Below are 13,052 nucleotides of genomic sequence, written 5' to 3' on the forward strand. Positions count from 1 at the left end.
CTGGATCAGGGCTATACAGCAGAAATACAATGTGAACCAAATAGTCATTTTCAGTTTTCTAGTGGCCACATTTTAAAAAGCAAAACGAAATATGAAATTATCTTAAGTATATTTTATTTAACCAAATATATCCAAAACTGTACTCAATTTTGTAATCAATTATCCAACATGATCAATATAAAATTGTGGTATTTTGTATATTTTTGGTATTAAGTCTCGGAAATTTGGTATGTATTCTACATTAAGCACATCTCATCTTGGACCAGCCACGTCACTGGTGACTAGTGGCAGGGCAGCTCTGGAAAGGCTCCCCCCAGCCACACCCTAGTCCCCCTACGGTTCCTTCCAGCGACCAGCTGGCGGGCGCTGTAGGCCCCGCCCCGCGCCCCTCCCAGGTTACATCACAGAGCTCACAGGCCCGGCTAGCGGGGAGACCCGGCCCTGGCTTCGTGTTCCTGGCCGCCCGCATCCTCCTCGTTGCAGGCACCCAAGTTCTAAGAGGAAGCGACGACTGTCACAGAGCAGCCGGGTGGTGGGTCCGCCCGCCCGCCAGCCGCTCCTACATTAGCAGCCGGGGGACAGGACTCAGTCCCCCATGCGTACCTCGCCCCCAACGGCCCTCAGCTCGCGCTGCTACCGCGGCAAGGTCGAGGCGGCGGGGCCGGCGCCCATTGGTCCGCCGCCGCCCTCTGCCCACCCCTCGCCGCGTTTATTGGTCGGAGCAGCGGCGCCCGCGGGATAGGCGGCGGCGGCGCCCCTCCCACGCTCCGGCCCTCAAGAGGGCGACGAGGAAGCGGCCACCTCCCTGCGTCCCGCCCCTCGGGTTCGCTCGCTGCCTCCCGGCTCCTCCCGGCCCTCTCCAGGCTCCCTCTGGCTCTGGCTCCGGCGCGGCGGCGGCGGGTAAGTGCGGCGGCAGGCGGGGCCCGATCCGAGGGGCGGCCTCCTCCTTGTCCCGGGGGCTGCCCGAACCTGGCACCGCAGTCGTCCGGGACCCCTCAGGGGCCGTCTGAGGCGGGGAAGGGCGGTGGCCACCGGCCTGCGGGACGCGGGGATGGCCGGGCAGGGGGCCTGCGGGCGTGATGTTTCGAGTCTTCAAGGCGCAATCTGGGGCCCGCCCGGCCGGGCGGCATGAGGGGTTCATTTTCGGGGGCCTGGAGTGGTGGGTCCGAAAGGCGTGCCTCGGGCTCGTGATGGGGTTGAACCCGAAGAGCGAGGGGTCGGCTGCAGTCTGGGTGGGGCTCGGGGACGTCGGAGGACGCAAAGGTCGTTCTGTGAGGCTTTTGGGGGTCAGTTGAGGTGGGGCTGAGGTGAGCCTTGGAGAGGGTGTCTAGTCAAGGGTTATGGGAGGGGCTGAGGGGTGGTCTGGAGAACCCCGGCCTGACCTGGGCTCTCTTTCTGCCTGCGTCGGCCCCTGGCACTGGTTGGGGACTAAGCATGTGTCTGGCTGCTGGTGCGCGAAGGTGTCGCAGTAAGGGTGGGGATGGGGCCAGGGGCCAGGAGGGGCAGTTGGAAACGTTACTCAGAAGCGAGATTGTGATTTAGCACATGGACCAGGTCCTCCGCTCGTGTGTTGTGTGAACTCTTCTTTAGTGAGATTACCCCGTGGGGGAATGTTGGGGTTTTGCTTCCATCCAGGAACCTGTAAATTAAGTGCATTTGCTGCTTTTGGGAGGAAGCAGTGGTTACGCTAAGGTTTGTGTTTTAGGACCCAGACTGAGGGTGAAACGTGCTTCTCGGGAAGATTACTATTACCCAGTTTTCTCCTGGAAACCCCCTTTTCTCCTTCCCCTCCTCTGGTCCAGTTACAGTATTGCTCCCCAGGGCCTCTCGATTCTCTCGCCGGTTGCATAGCATTGCAGTCTTTCTTGCTCTGTGTGTGTCTCCCGCCCATTTTCCTGCTGCTGCGCTTTTGGCAACTGCTTCTGCTCTTTCCCAGGGATGGTTGTGGCATTGCATCAGGGGATATTTGTGCTTGTGATTTGCTCACTCAGCCCAGGAAGAGGGAGAATAGTACGCTGCAGAGATGGGGGTGGGGGGTGCTGTCTGCTGGGCTGGGTCGGCAGAGAAATGGGTGTGGTGAGGGAATACAGCTGCTGTAGGCCTATAGGGTAACACTGCCCAGTCATCAGCTGAAAGAGATTGAAAGAGCGGCAGCGGCAGCGGCAGCAGCTATTTTTGTAAATCAGCCCTGAATCCAAGCTGAGCACATGGATTTAGAGTGAACAGTTGTCATGCTCTCACTATTACAGGCTGGGTGTTTGGTAGACAACATTCGAGTTGCTAAGCAAGAGACTCCATTCCTACAGTGCAGCAGGTACTTGACTTGGAACTTTTAAACTTTGCTCTTAGTTCTGTAGAGCGGGGCATCTCTCTTCAGGGGTTGTTTTTACTTTGATGTTGTTTGATGGTCCCTACTCCTTCCTTTCAAATAAAATGTTTTAACCTCCATTATACTCTTCTTTTCAAATTTAGCTTAAAAATAATAAAGCTGTCCCTTTTTGAGCACTCGCCATCTTCCAAGTACTAGTTGTCTGTATTTATTTACAGATGTGGAAATTGAGACTGACAGGAGGTCACTCAGTTAAGTAGAAGAAGTGGCATCCACACCAAGGTGTCTCTGACCCTATGCAGTAATTCAGACACTGGAAAGTTTTGGTTCACCCAGGAGTGATCAAGCTCTTGAGAATTTGTTCATGTAAAGTAACACCCCTCCCTCAGAGACTGATAAACCGGATACCAATTTTATTGACATTGAAAGTATTAAGTGCCATGTACACAACTGGAATTAATTATCCACTGGCTAGGCTTCCTCCTTTGTTTCTGGGCACCTTTGAAGAGTAGTGATCAGTAATTTGTAGAATGTTCCTGAATTTGGGTTTTCTGATGTTTTCTCATGATTAGCCTGAGGTTCTACATTTTAGGGAAGAACACTGTAGAGATGTTATGTCCTTGACACATCATATCTCATATCAGGGGATACATAATATCAACATATCTTATTACTGGTGTTAACTTGATTTAAGGTAGTGTCTGCCTGGTTTCACTAAAGTGACGATTTTTCTGTTTCCTTATTTTGTTAGAAGCTAGAAATGAGTCACCAAGTCAAGCCCACACTCCATGGGAAGAGAATTAAGCTTCACTTCTTGAAGGGACAAATATCAAAGAATTTGTGAGCGTTGTTAAAATCAACCATAGTAAATAATTTATATATATATATATATATATGTATGTGTGTGTGTGTGTGTGTATATATATATGTATTATACTTTGGGGGAGAGTCTTTGAGGCTATACAAAGATCTGATTTTTCCTTCAAGTCTGCCATCCACTAACTTTAGCATTCATTAGTGAAACTTGTCTGTAGCAACAATTACTAGTGTGTTATTCTAGTGGTGATGTTCTAATTCCCTCATTCCTCCTCCATTTGTTATTCGGAATCCTTCTTCAAGGAAGAGTTGTACCTTTCCTCCATTATTTATTCAGTCATTTATACTAGTATGGATTCCTGAATATTTTTTCCTTTGGGTTGTAATTCAATACTATATAATTTGTTGCTCAAATTTTTCCAGCTTTGGTCAATTGGCACCGATGTTCTTTTGACATGTCCTTTTTTTGGGGTGGGAGGGAGCTCTTTTACTTTCTGGTGCTACAAGATGCTTGTCTCATCTTCTATTTTCCCTACCCCAGCCCTAGCATCATCCGTTTCTGCAAGGAGCCCTGGTTTCTTTTATTGGGGAAAAATATTTAGAAACCAAGATCTGGTTTCTGAATGAACTGGATGTACCCATTGCCGCTGGGGTTTGCTGCTTCTAGGTCCTCTTAGGGAACAGAGCTAGGAGATACACGTATGTATACTGACCCAGGTAGACACACATGTCTGTTTATTTCAGTATCTATCTGTATATAAAAATAAACATGAGTTCATACTGGTTTCTGTGACTCTAATCCAGCACCACAGTTCATTCTAGCATTCTTCTTGCTTATTAGTAACTTCTTTCTCTGACAGTGAGAAATGTGACTCTTGTTATTTATAATAGATTTACTTAGCTGTTAAACCCTAGTATATGTGTAAAAAGTGGGGGAATGTAGTTTCAATTGCCCCATAAATTTCCAAAGCATTTTGGAGATTAGTTGTTAACTAATTTAAATTATACATCTATAACATTGGTATTTTCAATTACTATTTTTCACCTCAAGTGGAGAGGTGAAATCATTTGCTCCTGGCCAAACAGGAAGTGACTGTAGCTGGAATTGACCTATTCTCACTCCCAGTGCTATGCTTGATCTCAAGCAAAGCAGCCTCTTCATATCAAATATCATGACTAAAAAGTCAAACTGTCTCTTCTCGGTGGGATTGCTTGTTTTAATAAAGAAGTTCTTGGTTTTTAGATTTTTTTTTTTAAACTTTGGCAGTGTTGTGAGCAAGAATAATTCCTTTTCTGGACTTCTTTATTGTAGAATCATAGAATTGGAAGAGATCTTAGAGATAATTTAGTGCATTTTTTCACACAATACAGTGATTACTCCAGCCCTCTATGCAAGTTTCCCCAAGACAGGGACTTCACAGCTGGTGGCTGTTAATTCCAGGTTTGCGAATTTGTCATTTTAGGAACACTTCCCTGATAATGATCTCATACCTGCCTCCCTGCAGCTTCTGTTCACTGGTTCTAATTTTGCTGTCTACAATTAATCTCCACTCCACAGCTATTCAATGACAGTTTTCTCTCCCAACTAAGGTTTTTCTTTTCCAGACTAAACAGTTCTTTTCTCCCAGCTACCTCTTGTGAAATGTGCTTTCCAAACCTTTTACCATGTTTCCCCGAAAAGAAGACCTAGCCGGACAATCAGCTCTAATGCGTCCTTTGGAGCAAAAATTAATATAAGACCCGGTCTTATTTTATATTATGTTAGATAAGACCGGGTCTTATATTAATTTTTGCTCCAAAAGATGCATTAAAGCTGATTGTCTGGCTAGGTCTTATTTTCGGGGAACAGTACTATGTGGGGCATCATCCTGGAGACATGGTACAGTTTGTCAGGTATGGTCTGATTCAGATACTGTGTTAGGCCCTGAAAGTGAAATGATTAGGAATTTAAATGACGCCTGCCCTTGGGGAGCTTACCACTTAGTTTTTATCAGTGCTGCTTTAGAATATTTTAGGTTCTTTTTCTTTCAATATCCACTTTTCAGTGTTAGTTTATATTTGTCCTGTATAAGCTCACCTCTAGGTATTTTCTCTAGAAATGCCATTAACCCAAGTCTTTTTTTTTCTTGAAATCTGATTTATTTACTCTTTTTTGACATTTTAAGTCTTTTATTATGAAAAATTTCAATACAAAAGTAGAGAGACTAGAATAAAGAATCTCCTCTCAGATTCAGTGATCAACTCATAGATAATCTTGTTTAATCTATAGCCTCCTGTTGCCCTTATTTCTTAGGAGCAAATCCCAGACTTCATATAGTTTCACCTATAAATATTTCAATGTATATTTCTAAAACAGAGGGACTTTTTATTTCTTTTGTTAAAAGTACTTAATGATTATTTTTTAATCAATTTCAGGCGTACTGAAGAACATGGTGATCAGACATTTACATAACTCACCAAGTGATCACCCCAACAAGTCTACTACCCACCCAATACTGTACATAGTTATTAGAACACTATTGACTATATTCCTCATGCTGCACTACACATCCCTGACTATTTTTTAAAATTATAGTTGACATTCAATATTATTTTATGTTAGTTTCAGGTGTATAGCATAGTGGTTAGACATTTACATAGCTTATGAAGTGATTTCCCCCCAATAATTCTATTACCCATCTGACACCATACGTAGTTTTTACAATACTATTGACTGATTCCCCATACTGTAATTTGTATCCCTGTGACTCTCCAGTAACTATTAATTTGTACTTTTTAATTCCTTCACCTTTCTTACCCAGCCTCCCCCGCCAACCTTCCTTCCATCTAGTAACCATCAGTTTGTTTTCTGTGTCTGTGGGTCTGTTTCTGTTTTGTTTGTTCGTTTATTTTGTTCTTTAGATTCCACATATAAAGGAGATAATGTGGTATTTGTCTTTCTTAGTCTGAGTCTTATTTCACTAAGCATAATAACCTCTAGGTCCATCCATGTTGTCGCAAGGTCTTTGTCTTTGATTGGTTGGCTTTCTGAACCTGTGTGGTGGACTTTTTTACACTCCTATTTTCTTTCTGTCCATTATTCCAAAAGGGACTTTTGGAATCCTGATTCTATTACCTTGGTTATCCTTACCACGTCCATAACTGATATTTTTTTTGGTATGTTTTTTCCTATGTTTTTATTTGAATGGTTAAGAAAATATTCACCTAGAGAGTGCCAAAATCAGATCTTAGTAGTATGCAATTAGAAACAAAACTTTATGCTTTATTTTCTCCTTATTTCTGACTTTTATGACTTTAGTATTTCCAAGAGATTTTTGGATCTGATTTTCTGGTATAGTTTGTATGCAAAATTGTAATTAAAATATTTTACCTCTTACAACTCTGAAAGCACAGCTAGTTTTTTTTCTAGTGGTACTTATTGATTATTGATTGAAGTTAGGTTATATGATTCTTTATTATGACTAAGTATAGGTTCTGACTTATAAATAATTCACACATAAAATAGTATGGCATCTATCCCATTATTCCACCCCACCCCCATCCCCACCACACAAACGTTGAGACTGCTGTGGAAAAACTTAAAGCTTTTAGAGAAGATATATGTTCTAAAGAAGAAAAAATAAAAAAATTTAGGGGACATTGTGGATAGGTGGTGAGTGGGAGTGGAGGAAAAGACTCAAGAAAAAGGTTCCTTCTTGTAGTGACTCCTCTGTGAGCTCTATTTTTGTTAAACTGTCTGAAATTCTCAATCACATTTATTTGGGTTAATCCATTATCTCTTTTAGGAATAGAAATACACTGGGAGGATTTGAGAGAGCGCTGTCGTTTTCTTATAGGTAGAATATATTTTTATTGAAGTAAATTTTATTGGGGAGTGAGTGTTCCTTTGGTACAGGTAAAGTGATTTGACAGGTAAGTGATAGATTCTGAGTTTAGGGTGGACTGGGGAGGGGAGGGAGCAGGGAATAAGGCAGACTTACAGACTAACTTCCCCTTGGATCAGCTCAGATGTCACATTTAGAAAGGCTTGCTGACCACTTTCTACCCTAGTCTTGGGTAAGTAGTACTCTTTGGTGTTTTCACCAATATATATCTTAGGGCATATGCCATTCCATCTTTAAAAAAAAAAATTAAGATATAATTCACATACAATAAAATCCACCATTTTAAAGCATACAAGTCATTGTGGTTTTTGGTATATTTACAGTGTTTTGCAACCGTCATCACTAATTCCAGAACGTTTTCATCATCCACAAAAGAAATAAAGAAATCCCAAACTCAGTAGCAATCACTTCCCATCTCTGCCCCTCCTCCTTCCCCAGCAGCTGGCAGCCATGAATCTATGGATTTGCCTATTCTGGACAGACATAAATGGAATCATACAATATATGGCCTTTCGTATCTGGCTTTCTTCACTTAGATAATGTTTTCAAAGTTCATCCACATTGTAGCATGTATCAGTACTTCATTCCTTTTTATGGCTGAATAATAACTTACTGTATGGGTGTACTACATTTAAAAACTTCTTTCATCACATTTCCACTTTTTAGCTAGTAGGAATAATGTTGCTATGAACATTTGTATACAAATTTTTGTGTGGACATATGTTTTTATTTATCTTGTATATACCTATGAGTGGAATTACTGGGTCATATGGTAACTCTATGCTTAATCTTTTGAGGAACTTCCAGACTGTTTTCCAAAGTGGCCACGCCATTTTATGTTCCCATTAGCAGTATATGGGAGTTCCGGTTTTTCCACATTCTCGCATATTCCTGCTATTCTGTATTTTTTTGATTCCATCCTAGGGGATGTGAAGTGATATTGTGATTTTGATTTCCCTGATGACTAATGTGCTTATTGGCCGTTTGTATGTCTTTGGAGAAATGTATTCAGATCCTTTGCCCATTTTTAATTAGGTTCTTATTGTTGAATTATAAGAGTTCTTTGTATAGTCTAGATACACATTCCTTATCAGATATATGATTTGTTAAATGTTTTCTCTATTCTGTGGGTTGTTTTGTATTTCCACTTTCTTGGTAATATCCTTTGAAGCACAAATGTTTCAAATTTTGATAAAGTCCTATTTATCTGTTTTTTTCCTTGGTTGCTTGTGCTTTAGGTGGCACATCTAAGAAACTGTTGCCTACTCCAAGATCACAAAAGATTTCTACCTAGGTTTCTTTTAATAGTTTTATAGTTTTAGTTGATATTTAGGTTTTTGACCCATTTTGAGTTATTTTTTATATATGGTATCAGGTAGGAATTCATATTCTTTTCATTTTTTTTGGCATGTGGATATTTACTTGTTCTTGTGCAATTTGTTGGAAAGACTTTTCTTTTTCCATTGAATTGTCTTGGCATTCATGTTGAAAATCTATTGGCCTTAGATGTATGGGTTTATTTTTGGACTTTCAATTCTATTCCATTGACCTAGATGTCTGTCCTTATGCCAGTATCATACTGTCTTGATTACTGTGGCTTTGTAGTATATGTTGAAATCGGGACGTGTGATTCCTCTAACTTTGTTCTTTTCAACATTGTTTTGGCCAGTCTGGATCCCATGCATGTCCATATGAATTTTAGGATCAGCTTGTTAATTTCTACAGAAAAAGCAGTTGGAATTTTGATAGGGACTGTATTGAATGTGTAGATCAATTTGGAGAGTATTGCCATCTTAATGTTAAGTCTTCCAATTCATGAACATGGAATGTCTTTCCATTTATTTACGTCTTCCAATTTCTTTCAACAATATTTAGTAGTTTTCAATGTACAAGTCTTGCACTTCTTTGGTCACATTTATTTCTAAGCATTTTATTCTTTTCGGTGCTATTTTAAATGGAATTGTTTTCTTAATTTCATTTTCAGATTGTTGATTGCGAGTGCATAGAAATACAACTGATACTTGTATGTTGATCTGACATTCTGCAAACTTGCTGAACTTGTTTATTATTAGCTCAAATAGTTTTGTGTGGATTCCTTTGGATTTTCCCATTGTTTTCTTACTTATATACGAGTTTGCCTTTCCACTGGACTGAGATCCTTTTGAATTCAGACTATGTCTTGTATTTCATTTCTCTTTCCCTAGTGCCAAATGTATATTCAGTTAATACTGGAGTAATGTCCACTACAGTGTCATTGCAGTGCAGTTTGATACAGCTTAATGCCACAGAAAATGGCCCCGAAGGGAAGCACAGACTATTGTAAGACTATTTTTACCTATTATAAAATGTTTCCTGAGGTTTAGGAAAGTTAATTCTTCTCACTTCTATGTCTCTTCTGTATACTTCTTACCCCTAATTATCCATTGTTTCTGGAATTCAGAATACTTTGGATCATAAATTTCTGTGTTAGACTAGGAATCTTAATTTGATTTTATGTAGTGTTTCTCTGGGGGAAATATATTTTGTCCTTATTCACAAAATAGTTCTTTTTTTCATGAACTAGGAGAACTTATGGTAATGTGATTGGTTATGCTGTTTGTTAATTCTTCATTCACATTTTTTCTTGGGTAAACTCAAACTCACTCATTTTCTTTTCCTTTTGTTTACTAAATCACAGAGAGACAGGGAAAACAAACATTTGCTGTCAAAAGGCAGTATCTGGCCTGTTCTTTTTTTTTTTTTTTTTTTTAAATTTTCTGTGCAGCTTTCATTACACGACATGAAGAAATGCTTTTAAAAAGCATCCTGGGCTGGCCTGGTGGCTCAGGTGGCCATGCTCCTAACACCAAGGTCACTGGTTCGATTCCCACATGGGCCAGTGAACTGTGCCCTCTACAGCTAAGATTGTGAAAAACTGTTCTCCCTGGAGCTGGGCTGCTGTGAGCAGCCGGAGGTTGGCATGAGCTGCCATGGGCAGTGTGCTGCTGTGGGCTACCGTGAGAGGCCAACCAATTGCCTCAGCCCGGGGGGAGTGCAAGGCTCATAATACCAGCATGGGCCAGGGAGCTGTGTCCTACACAACTAGACTGAGAAACAACGGCTTGAACTGAGTGTGGGGGGAGGCAGAAGAAGGGAGGACAGAAAAGAGCATCCTGTTCCTCAAGAAGTGGGAGTAGAGAATTCACATTTTCTTTTTAATCAGTTAAGATGGTTTCTTGAAGAATGGATTCTCAATGTAATAGGCTGGCCATTCCATAGGTGGTGGTGAATAATATGTGTAAATCTGGGATCTCTGAAAATTTCTTTGTTGTAAAAAATTCAGTGTCATCAGCAATCAAGGTAAACTGTGCTGGCTAAGCCAACTTAGGAACTTCTGAAAGTAGCCATGGGCTGCATGGTTAGGTGGTTGAGGAACTCCAGAGTAATTAATTGTACCTTCTCGAATCCTTTTTTCAGCTCTAGTAGAGAAATAGAGGGGTAGGAAGTATACCTGTGTTAGTTAGTCTGTCCTGTTAAGCTCTAAATGTGATCTGGTAGTGTCCATATATAACTGTCTGATCATAGGGCAACTTTTTAGCATGACTTGAAGTTCATATTTCCCAAACTTCCACGGTTGCATTGATTTCATAAGTCATTTTTGTGTCCCTCATTCTTTTAGTTTTTTTAATTTTATTGGGGGAATATTGGGGAACAGTGTGTTTCTCCAGGGCCCATCAGCTCCAAGTTGCTGTCCTTCAATCTAGTTGTGGAGGGTGCAGCCCACTGGCCCATGTGGGAATTGAACCTTAACCCTGTTGTTCAGAGCTCGCGCTCTAATCAACTGAGCTATCCAGCTGCCCAGTACTTAATGTTTTAAATATAACCACAATATAGAGAACCTCAAAATTTGACAAAATACCCAATTAATATTCAGTTTCCTTGCTATTTCATTATTTTTTTTTTGGGCAGATGGTCACTTTGAACAGGATTAAAATACGGTCTTCATTTGGTTAATAATGTCTTATAAGTTCCCTTTAATAAGATCTTTTCTCTTTTTTTCCTTGCAATTTGTGTATTGAAAAAACTGGGTTATTTGTCTTGTAGAACTTTTCGTATGCTGGATTTTGCTGCTTGCATCTTGGTGATGGTTTGTAACGTTTCTTGTTCCACCATGTATTTCTTGTAAACTTTTAGTTAGATCTAGAGATTTGATTTATTTTATTTTATTTTTTGGCAGGATGCCTGCCTCATTCTTAATTTCCATTCTAAGAAAATCATTTAATGTTCCGGAGTTCATTGGAGAATGTTTGTGTAAGCCTGTGAGAAAAGATGTGCGCAACTGTTTTGTAGTATTGATATCAATCTATTACAGCATTTTGGGTCTGAAGGAGACTGGGCTCTACTAGTTTTGGACTTTTTGGCAATGGAAACATGAAGGACATTGCTGAACCGTCTTATTTAGCAATTTGTGGTACTCAGGTTGGGGGATAAGGGAAACTGACAAACCTGCTCGTCAGCAATGCTGATCTGTACAGTAGCAATCTCCAGACATACTGAAGTTCCGTGAGAAGTGGTAGTGAACGTGAGATTAGAAATCCTTCATTTGTTTTCCTTTAAGAATACACATGGATGTTTTTCTGAATAATCTTTTATTATTAAAGAATACTTGTTCCATCATCGCTGCTATTTAATTTTTGAATATTTCATTACTCCAAAAGATCCTTCGCATCCATCAACAATCATTTTCCTACCTCTTTTCTCCCATCCCCTAACACCCACTAATTTCCTTTCTGTCTCTGTGGATTTCCCTATTCTGGGTATTTAATATAAATAGAATTATACAGTAGGTGGCCTTTTGTGTCTGACATCTCACTGAGCACATTTCAAAGGTTCATGTTGTAGCATCACCCTTTTTATGAGCGCATAACATTCCTTTGTATGGACACACTACATTTTGTTTATAAGTTGATGGACATTGAGTTGCTTCTAGTTTTTAGCTATTACGAATAATGCTACTATGAACATTTGTGTATAAGTTTTTGTGTGGACGTGTGTTTTCATATCTCTCGCTTATATACTTAGGAGTGAAATTGCTGGGTCATATAGTAATTCTGTTTAACCTCTTGAGTAACTACCACACTAAAAATGTTTCCAAAAGGGGCTGTACCATTCGACTGCTCACCAATAATGCATGAAGGCTCCAATTTTTCTACATCGTGATAGATTCTTAAATATATGTTTAATTACTGGGTTATAAGATGTATAAATTTAAGGCTTTTAATACATTTTGCAAAATTGCTTTCTGGGAGATTGTGCATTCTTATTGAAGCCCATCATCATACCCTTGTTAGTGAGAATTGTCATTAAAAATTGCTAATTTAAATAGGTTAAAAATGGGAAAATCTCAATTTTTTTTTAATTTTTATTTTTTATTGGTGAATATTGGGGAACAGTGTTTTTCCAGGACCCATCAGCTCCATGTCAAGTCGATATTTTCAATCTAGTTGTGGAGGGTGCAGCTCACTGGCCCATGTGGGAATCAAACCGGGGACCTTGGTGTTATGCACACTGAGCTCTAGCCATTGAGCCAACTGGCTGCCCGGAAAAATCTCAGTTTCAATCACATCGGGTTTTCTTACACAGTGATAGCGGTATAGTCATATACCAAAAAATCAAAGGTAAGACTGGATCAGTGAGAAGGAGGTTTCCTGACAGCCCGTTGCCTAGTACTCAATCACTGTCCGTTTAGCATGATTCTCTTGGGCGGGGTATAACTTAAGAGTGAATGTCAGCAGGCTACCCAGGCAGCTGTACCTTAGCAGCCAAAATGGGGTACCGTTAATAATAGGGGCACAATAAATGTGTGAAGGGTATTCTGGCCAGTTTTATATGCTTAGTGTAGCTGAGGCTTACTGAGATGCCTCGGGGCCAAACCAGCCCATTTAGGGGCAGGGGTGCCTTCCAACTGCAAGTTGGTTTGAGAGTCTGAGGGAGACTAGCCCCAATAAATAAACTGCAATTACCTGTGGTAGAAAACTGTACTA

At 40.6% G+C, this 13,052-nt stretch overlaps 1 protein-coding gene across 7 annotated transcripts in view; it reads left to right on the forward strand.

Moving 5' to 3' along the window:
- The first annotated feature begins 748 nt into the window (after positions 1-748).
- Positions 749-13,052, forward strand: part of MAP4 (microtubule associated protein 4) — a 151,361-nt gene continuing 139,057 nt past the window's right edge. For 6 of the 7 annotated variants that reach the window (XM_074312421.1, XM_074312423.1, XM_074312430.1 and 3 more), the window contains exon 1: positions 768-900. The gene's annotated coding sequence lies outside the window, so the exon portion shown is untranslated. Of the gene's footprint in view, positions 901-13,052 lie in introns of all 7 variants that reach the window. The other variant, XM_019723965.2, reaches the window with a different exon arrangement.

The sequence above is a fragment of the Rhinolophus sinicus genome, linkage group LG10 (genome assembly GCF_036562045.2).
Source record: "Rhinolophus sinicus isolate RSC01 linkage group LG10, ASM3656204v1, whole genome shotgun sequence".
Taxonomy (NCBI): domain Eukaryota; kingdom Metazoa; phylum Chordata; class Mammalia; order Chiroptera; family Rhinolophidae; genus Rhinolophus; species Rhinolophus sinicus.